Source organism: Boleophthalmus pectinirostris, unplaced genomic scaffold, assembly GCF_026225935.1.
Source record: "Boleophthalmus pectinirostris isolate CB_2022bp ecotype Guang Dong unplaced genomic scaffold, ASM2622593v1 HiC_scaffold_3, whole genome shotgun sequence".
In the NCBI taxonomy this organism is placed as follows: Eukaryota; Metazoa; Chordata; class Actinopteri; order Gobiiformes; family Gobiidae; genus Boleophthalmus; species Boleophthalmus pectinirostris.
The window spans coordinates 14,055,889-14,063,395 of record NW_026571299.1 but is presented as its reverse complement, the minus strand read 5'-3'; positions in this window follow the sequence as shown (position 1 = coordinate 14,063,395).

The window sequence follows — 7,507 nt, the reverse complement described above, 5'->3', positions numbered from 1 at the left end:
ATTGTCTTTATATAATTAGAAAATGTTTTATTGTCCAATAATCAGGAAGTACACGTTAGGATGCTAGTTGTTGTTATCTTTATCTTGACTTCATAACAAAACTTTTGAAAAAAATGTGGAAAGCGCTTACTTAAACTCATAAAGGTGAATAATTAGGTTGCTCAGAATGCATAAGTGAGGAATAAGTTTGCAAACTATAAATGAATAGATTAGTACAGCGCCTTTAATTCATTAAAAAAAATAAAAAAAAAACTGAATCTGCCAATGCACACTTTTGGCTTCTTCAATTTCTTGGAAGTACATCGCATAAACCTATACCTACCTGTCCCGTAAATATTTTCAACCCAAAAACTATGAAGTACGCACCTTCTTGACGACAGACTTTGCTTCCAGATTATACGAAACACAAAGGGTGCATTCAGCGAGGAGAAAAACAGACAAAATGAGCCATAAGCACCAAGGTATGGGTCATTATGTAACAGAGGAAGGTGAGGGGTGTTCTGGGTATAATGGGGCCTTTCATTTGACCCATCATTCATCAGGACACAGGAGAGAGGGGACAGGAGGCACGCTGGGCTGCTGTATGATTATAAAGGTTAGGATATGAGCTGAGATAGCAATTCACTTCCAGATTTTGAGAATATTCTTGCAAAAAGTGATTATGTACATAGCAACAAAAATGCACTGTTGTAAATGTGAATACGCTGCTTTTTCCTCTTAAAATGCTTTGACACGACTTAACCCAAAGAACTAAGATTTAAAAGCATTTATAACAGTTATTTATTTCTTCATGTAGTCTGTGCTGAAACGGAGCAAAGGATCATGGATTATGGATGGATAGTTCCCTCTGTTTTTTAAGCTATTGCTGCACCATAACTATTAATTTAAGCAAAGAGACTTGTAATTCGATATATTGTGATGGCTCACGAGATCATTGTGAGACCTCTGACGATATGATATTTCGATATTTAGTATTGTATATTTTAGCATTGACCAAGTACAGAACAATTAGAGTTACTTTATTTGAACTTTATGTATGAAGGTACAACATATAATCGTACTTTCAGAACTTGAAGAAAAAGAAACAAAACTGTAAAAAACAAAATTAACTGTTCAGAAAAGGAGTAGGAAGAAGCATGTCTTGTCAGTCCTACTCCGACAGTTTATAATATTTTAGTAAACAGTTACCTACGGTCATGAGCTTTGGGTAATGACCAAAAGGACAAGATCTTGGATACAAGCGGTCGAAATGAGTTTCCTCCGCAGGGTGGCTGGACACTCCCTTAGAGAGGGTGAGGAGTTCAGTCACACAGGAGGAGCTGGGAGTAGAGCCGCTGCTCCTCCACGTCGAGACATCTGTTCCGGATGCCTCCTAGGTGCCTTCCTCTGGAGGTGTTCCGGGCATGTCCCACCAGGAGGAGGCCCTGGGGCAGAACCACGACACTCTGGAGGGACTATGTCTCTCGGCTGGCCTGGGAACGCTTCAGGGTCTCCTGGAGGAGCTGGAGGAAGTGTCCTGGTGTGAAGGAAGTCTGGGAGTCCCTGCTTGGACTGCTGCCCCCACGACCCGGCCCTGGATAAGCAGAAGAATGGATGAAGTATACAGTTAAGTACATTATAGTTTACCTGTGCAAGCATTAGAGAAATTAGATGAAAAAAAAAAAACACATACACATAACAAATACACACAATAATCATTTTTTACAGTTTATTAATATCTGCTTTCCTGGTGGTACGTCTCTAAAAAGTTGCCTTTACCCATGTGGAAATGTGGAATTATCGAATTATCAGTCCACATTTAGCTAATGGAGATTTGTGTCGCTTTGAAACTCCAAATAAAGTTCAGTCTTCTTGTGTTTTATGATTAAAAAAAGAAAAATCACTGTCAGGATCCAATCACATTAAACAAAACAAGCCCAAACAGTGTGCAAATAAGTAGCTCTTGAGTTCAAAATAAGACGTGCTGTGTGCTGTCTTCATCTAATTATTAAGAATTTGATTTTCCGGTAATCAGGAAGAGGTGTGTTCTGAGTATAATGGAGCCTTTCATTTGACCCATCATTCATCAGGACACAGGAGAGAGGAGACGGAGGAACAGTGGGGTTTGGGTGAGGAAGAGGAAGTGTGTGAGAAGAACTACTTTGGAGAATCAAATCTTCACACAAGGCACACTATTCAGTTATTCCACCTTGTCATGTTATGTGGTAATACAAAAAGTCTCTTCTGAACTAACAGTAAAAGAAGCTGTTGAAAACTACTGCTTCATGACATCACAAGGTGGAACAGAGCATTTTGAGCTTTGGAGATGTAGACAGACTAAAAATTAAGGATTACTTAAACATGTGTAAATGAAATGAAACACAACTTCAGGTATAGAAAAAACAAAAATGTGGCTTCTGCAGATGTTCCAGTCAGTGGGAGCAGGTAGTGGGTGCTCTTGGAAAAAGGATCAAAACTTTAAACACAACAGAGTCCAGGCACTCCAAAGAAGTAAAAATCACACGAGGAAAAACTTAATTAAAAGGCCTTTATTTAGATGGCCAAAGCCAACATGTTTCGACCAAACTGGTCTTCATCAGGGCTTAGTTAAATCTCTCCAACAATTCCAGTATGTTTTTGAGGAGGTAAAAGCATTATAACATGGTTTAAAGCTCACAAGAGTCAATTTTGCATAATATAGAATATGTCTCAGGACTACAGGTGAAAAACAGCTTCTAAAAATATGCTATAACTGGTCAATTTCCAAATCGTCTCTGGAACCGCTATCATCGCGTTTGAGTGGAGTTGAACGCTATGGGCAAGTCCATTTTAGTCAGTTTTTTTATACAGTCTATGACATTAACCTGGGATCACACTCGCTGAAAGTGATCGTGAGAAGAGTCAACTTGAAGTCTTTAAGTTGATATCAGTTTTTCTATTATTGTATTCAGTATTTCAGCATATTTCGTCATTTCTGCTAAATCATAGACATCATGTTTGTTTTGATTTGTTTGGGACAGAGGTGGGACCAACTTACTGTTTTGCAAGTCTCAATTAAGTCTCAAGTCTTTGCCCGCAAGCCCGAGTCAAGTCCCAAGTCAAATACAGGCAAGTCTAAGTCGAGTCTCGAGTCACTGGCCCATAAGTGCAAGTCAAGTCCAAGTCTTCTGCTTTGAGCTTCAAATCATTTCAAGTCTTTAAACCAAAGTACCAAATATAGCTTTGTTTTTTGCAAATTTACACAACTTTTATACTAAACTGTACTTAAAAAGTCATGGTATATTTGTACATGAGTATTTATAGTGTATTTAAGAGTTGTAGAAATTAATTTAGTATTTTTTTTCCTTTTTAAATGTCTTGACAAAGTTTTAGATCTTAATCATTGTGGTCAGAATAGAAATAATTCAGATTTAAAAGTGCTTCTCAAGTCTCAAGTCACTGGCCTCAAGTCTGAGTCAAGTCTCAAGACATTAACCTTCAAGTCCATGTTGAGTCCCAAGTCTTAGTCTATTTTATCAAGTCAAGTCTCAAGTCTGACTTAAGTCCAAGTCATGCAAGTCCCCACCTCTGGTTTGGGCACTTCCAATTCCAACCGATGGATCTGATCTCAAATACAACTGCGGTTCAAGGTGTAAGTCACAAAAATGGTGAGAATTCATGTTAGTCTGCATCCTCTTTGTTATTTTTTTTCTACACTTGTGTCTATATAAAGAAATAATGAAACCAGATGAGGCTTAACTTTATTTTCCCCTGATTTATTCTCTTACAAAAGTCTTTAAAGGCCTGGTACACAATATTTTCCCGATGTATTTGAGAGAAACGTGTCTTGCCCCAGGACAGATTTATTGTATAAAGAGCTCTTGAGTTCAAAATAAGTTGTGCTGTGTGCCGTCTTCCCCTAATTATAAAGCGTTTTACTGTCCAATCATCATGAACTGCTTTAGCTTTATCGTAACTGCAAAACTTGTGAAAAAAGTAGTGAAAAGCACTTACATAAACTCATCTCTGTGAATAATAATAGGATTAAATTTCAACATAAACAGTGAGCTGACAAAAAGGACGGCCCCTTCCAGAGAAAGGATTTGTTTGGTTGCGCACGGACTTATCCCAAAATGAACTCTGTATGATCTGAAATAAAGGCCTTCCGATAAGACCCGGGGTGGTGAGAGAGGGTTATTAGAGGAATGAGAAAAATGCAGAAATGAAAAGAAAGTGAAAATTTGGCTGTAGTTTAAAGTGACGGCTCCTCTCGGGAGGTCCGTCATGCCTCTGTGATCAGCTCCTGCTTCACCTGCTCCAGACAACAGGCCCATGGTTCATATTTAATAATTCAAGATGAGATTAGAGCAGAGCAATGGAAGTGTGAAAGTAACCAGGCGTATTATTAAACTTGATTTAAAGTGCTATGACAGGCTGAAGTACTCTTTTGATTAAAACACATTTAAGATTATTATATTTAAGATTTTACAAAACATTCAATTTTTTTTCTTCCTCAGATTGACCATTTTATAGGTTTCAAATTTTACTTCATGGTTGGTAATCATAACATCACACTAGGGTGGGACTGACAGATAAAAATGTAAGAAAACATTTTTATTTTGTGAAATAATGTTTAAAGTCTCAGTTAAATGAGTTTGTAAGTATAAATTGTGTCAATCTTTTGGATAGAATTCTCCCTAGTGTGATGTCCTCGATTAGCCCGATTCACCAGTCACTTTCACTTCATCAGTCGGTTTTCCATGAAGTGAAACTGTCTGATGAAGTGAAACCGACTGATTCAACAGTCACTTTCACTTGATGGAAATAGTGTGACCTTGCAGCATTAGGATTCGTTCGCTTGATGGTAGGCGGGTACTTTTTTAGATAACCAATCGCTTTAATAACGTCTTTCCCCTTGATAAAATTCAAACATTCTCTTTGTTCCGGCTTTAAATCCTCAATCTCGGGAATCGTTGCCAACGCAGAATGCACGTCTTCGTCTACATACATCTCGACCAGTTTGTTTACTGTTGTGCTGTACCACAAAAGGGACCCAGACAGGCGCTTGAGTTTGACGTCATGGCTTCACAGCTCAGGTCTACAACTTCCAGGATTCTTGCAAACCGTCTAGTGTACCGTCTACTGGAGAGAAATGAAACTGAGAGGAGGCATTAGGTGGCGCCAGCCTGGCTAGTCCTCAGTATGTTTTAGAACTCTCTACTTCCTGTAATTTTCAACATATTTTTCAACTTTGCTTCACAAATTTCTTCTTGATTGTGTAAAACTATAATTTATATTGATAAGTATTATTCCAGCTGGTTAAGTACACATTAGAGAATCGTCAATATTTGTCATATACACGATAAGATTGTGACTAACATTATTTACTGTTGTAGCTCCAGCTTGCAGACGTGAGCAGACTTGAGCTTGAGACAGAGCAGTGCCTCCGGTTAGCGTCACACCCCCAGGGAAAGTTGATGACATCAGCTGCAAAGTATCAATAAAGTCAGGACATCCAGACACCTCTGTGCTGCAAGGCAACAGTGATAATGACTCTGCCACCATGCTGTTAAAGGTGTAGCTACACATATGCAAGAAATTATTTGACTTTTTGATTTGTAGAATAAACCAATTCAAATAAAACAAATCAACGAAAATGGACCAGCTCATTAGCGTAAATTACAGATATTCATTGGAAGTGTTGACAACTTTACGGTTCTTTATTGTGATGACGTTTCCGGCGTCAGCTCCCACTGGTCATCACCGTTTTCTAACACGGAAGTGAGTGGACTTGTTTATTTTATTATGTTTTAGATTAATATTTATGATTTAAAATGTGCAAATTATAACATATTGATCATAGATTATAACTAGCAGACACAAGCACAATATATCTTCTTTAAAATACTAAAAACACTAGTATTTGATGTACTTTTTTACATTCCATGCATCAAGTATTTGTAAGCATATCATGTAAAAAATGCAAAAATATGTATACAACATTTCACTTTTCTCTTCACAAAATATATCTTAATTTTATACCCACGTTGCCTCATATATTATCAGAAATTGTCGTTGTTTTGCCCACCACGTTTTGTATGGTAAAGTCATTGAGGCGTTGATCGACCCAAAGGGAGAAAACGCATTCACCTCTCATCCATCTGTGATAACACTCAGATTTCACACCACCTCCGCCCGTCTCTGCTTCGTATACTCCGCTGAAAGTTATTCAAAAGATCAAAAAGGAAGTTACGGATCCATTTCACCTCTGCTTTCACTCAAAACTCTGCAAAGTTTGAAAAAAAAAAAACTTCCTATAGCTATAGCATTTAGTCTGTCACGCCTTAGGGACTGTTGTTGCAATGAGGCCTTCCCTGCTCATTAAACCGCCCGTGCGTGTGTTTTACGGGCTCTCAAAATGACAGTGAACACATCATTAATAGCGGATCAGGAGGGTTTGATGTCAGTGGTTACACAGGGTTAGCTCCTGTGTAAGTAGCATGTGTTAGTGAAGTGGTTTATAGTGGCAAAAGCACTTAAAAACAGGGGATCGGATTTCATCTGCGAAAAGTGTGTCTGTAAAACGTCTGCGCTACTCTTGACAGCGTATTATTAGTTTTGTGTGTTACATAAAACCATATAGGTATTTGTGGGCTGGAATTTCTTCACTGGAGCCAGATAGATTGAGAACGTCGAGATCTTTGGATTTAAACTTATTTTAGCAAAACACCAGTTCAAAAATCCAAGTTTAATTAACATGTATTCAATTACAAATGTGCCATCGGGGGCAATGCAATAAGAAATGTATAACTTAAATCACTTTCAAAGGTGATAATAAATTATTAGAAAACTTTATTATGAATCCGTGTATCATTTGCTTATTCGTTTTTCAATATAAAACCAAAAATAAGAAAAAAACAAAAAAAAAAATTTAAAATTAATAAATAACTTTTTTTTTTCAGTTTTCGATTTTGTGTTTAAATGAATAATGGAAAAAATGAATAACGACCATTTCCTGTTCACATGACTTAAACTGCAATGCCAGACTGAACCAGGACTAAACCAGGACTAAACCAGACCGGGATCAGACCAGGACCAGACAAGGACTGACTACGGGACCGGGACCAGGACTGAGACTGGGATCAGACCGTAACTGAGACCAGAATTGAGACCGGGAACAGGACCAGGACTGAGACCGGGACCAGACTGTGACTGAGTTTGGGAATAGGACCAGGACTGAGGCCGTGACTGAGACTGGGATCAGACCAGAACTGAGACCAAAATTGAGACCGGGAACAGGACCAGGACTGACACCGGGACTGAGACCGGGATCAGACTGCGACAGAGACCGGGACCAGACCAGGACTGAGGCCAGGACAAGACCAGGACCAGATCAGGACTGAGACCAGACCTTACTGAGACTGGGACCAGATTCGGAGTGAAAACGGTTTAGTCCTGGGTTTAGTCTTGGTTTAGTCCGGCATTGCAGTTTAAGTCACATAAATGGGAAACCGTTGTTATCTGTTTTTTCCATTCATTTAAACAACAA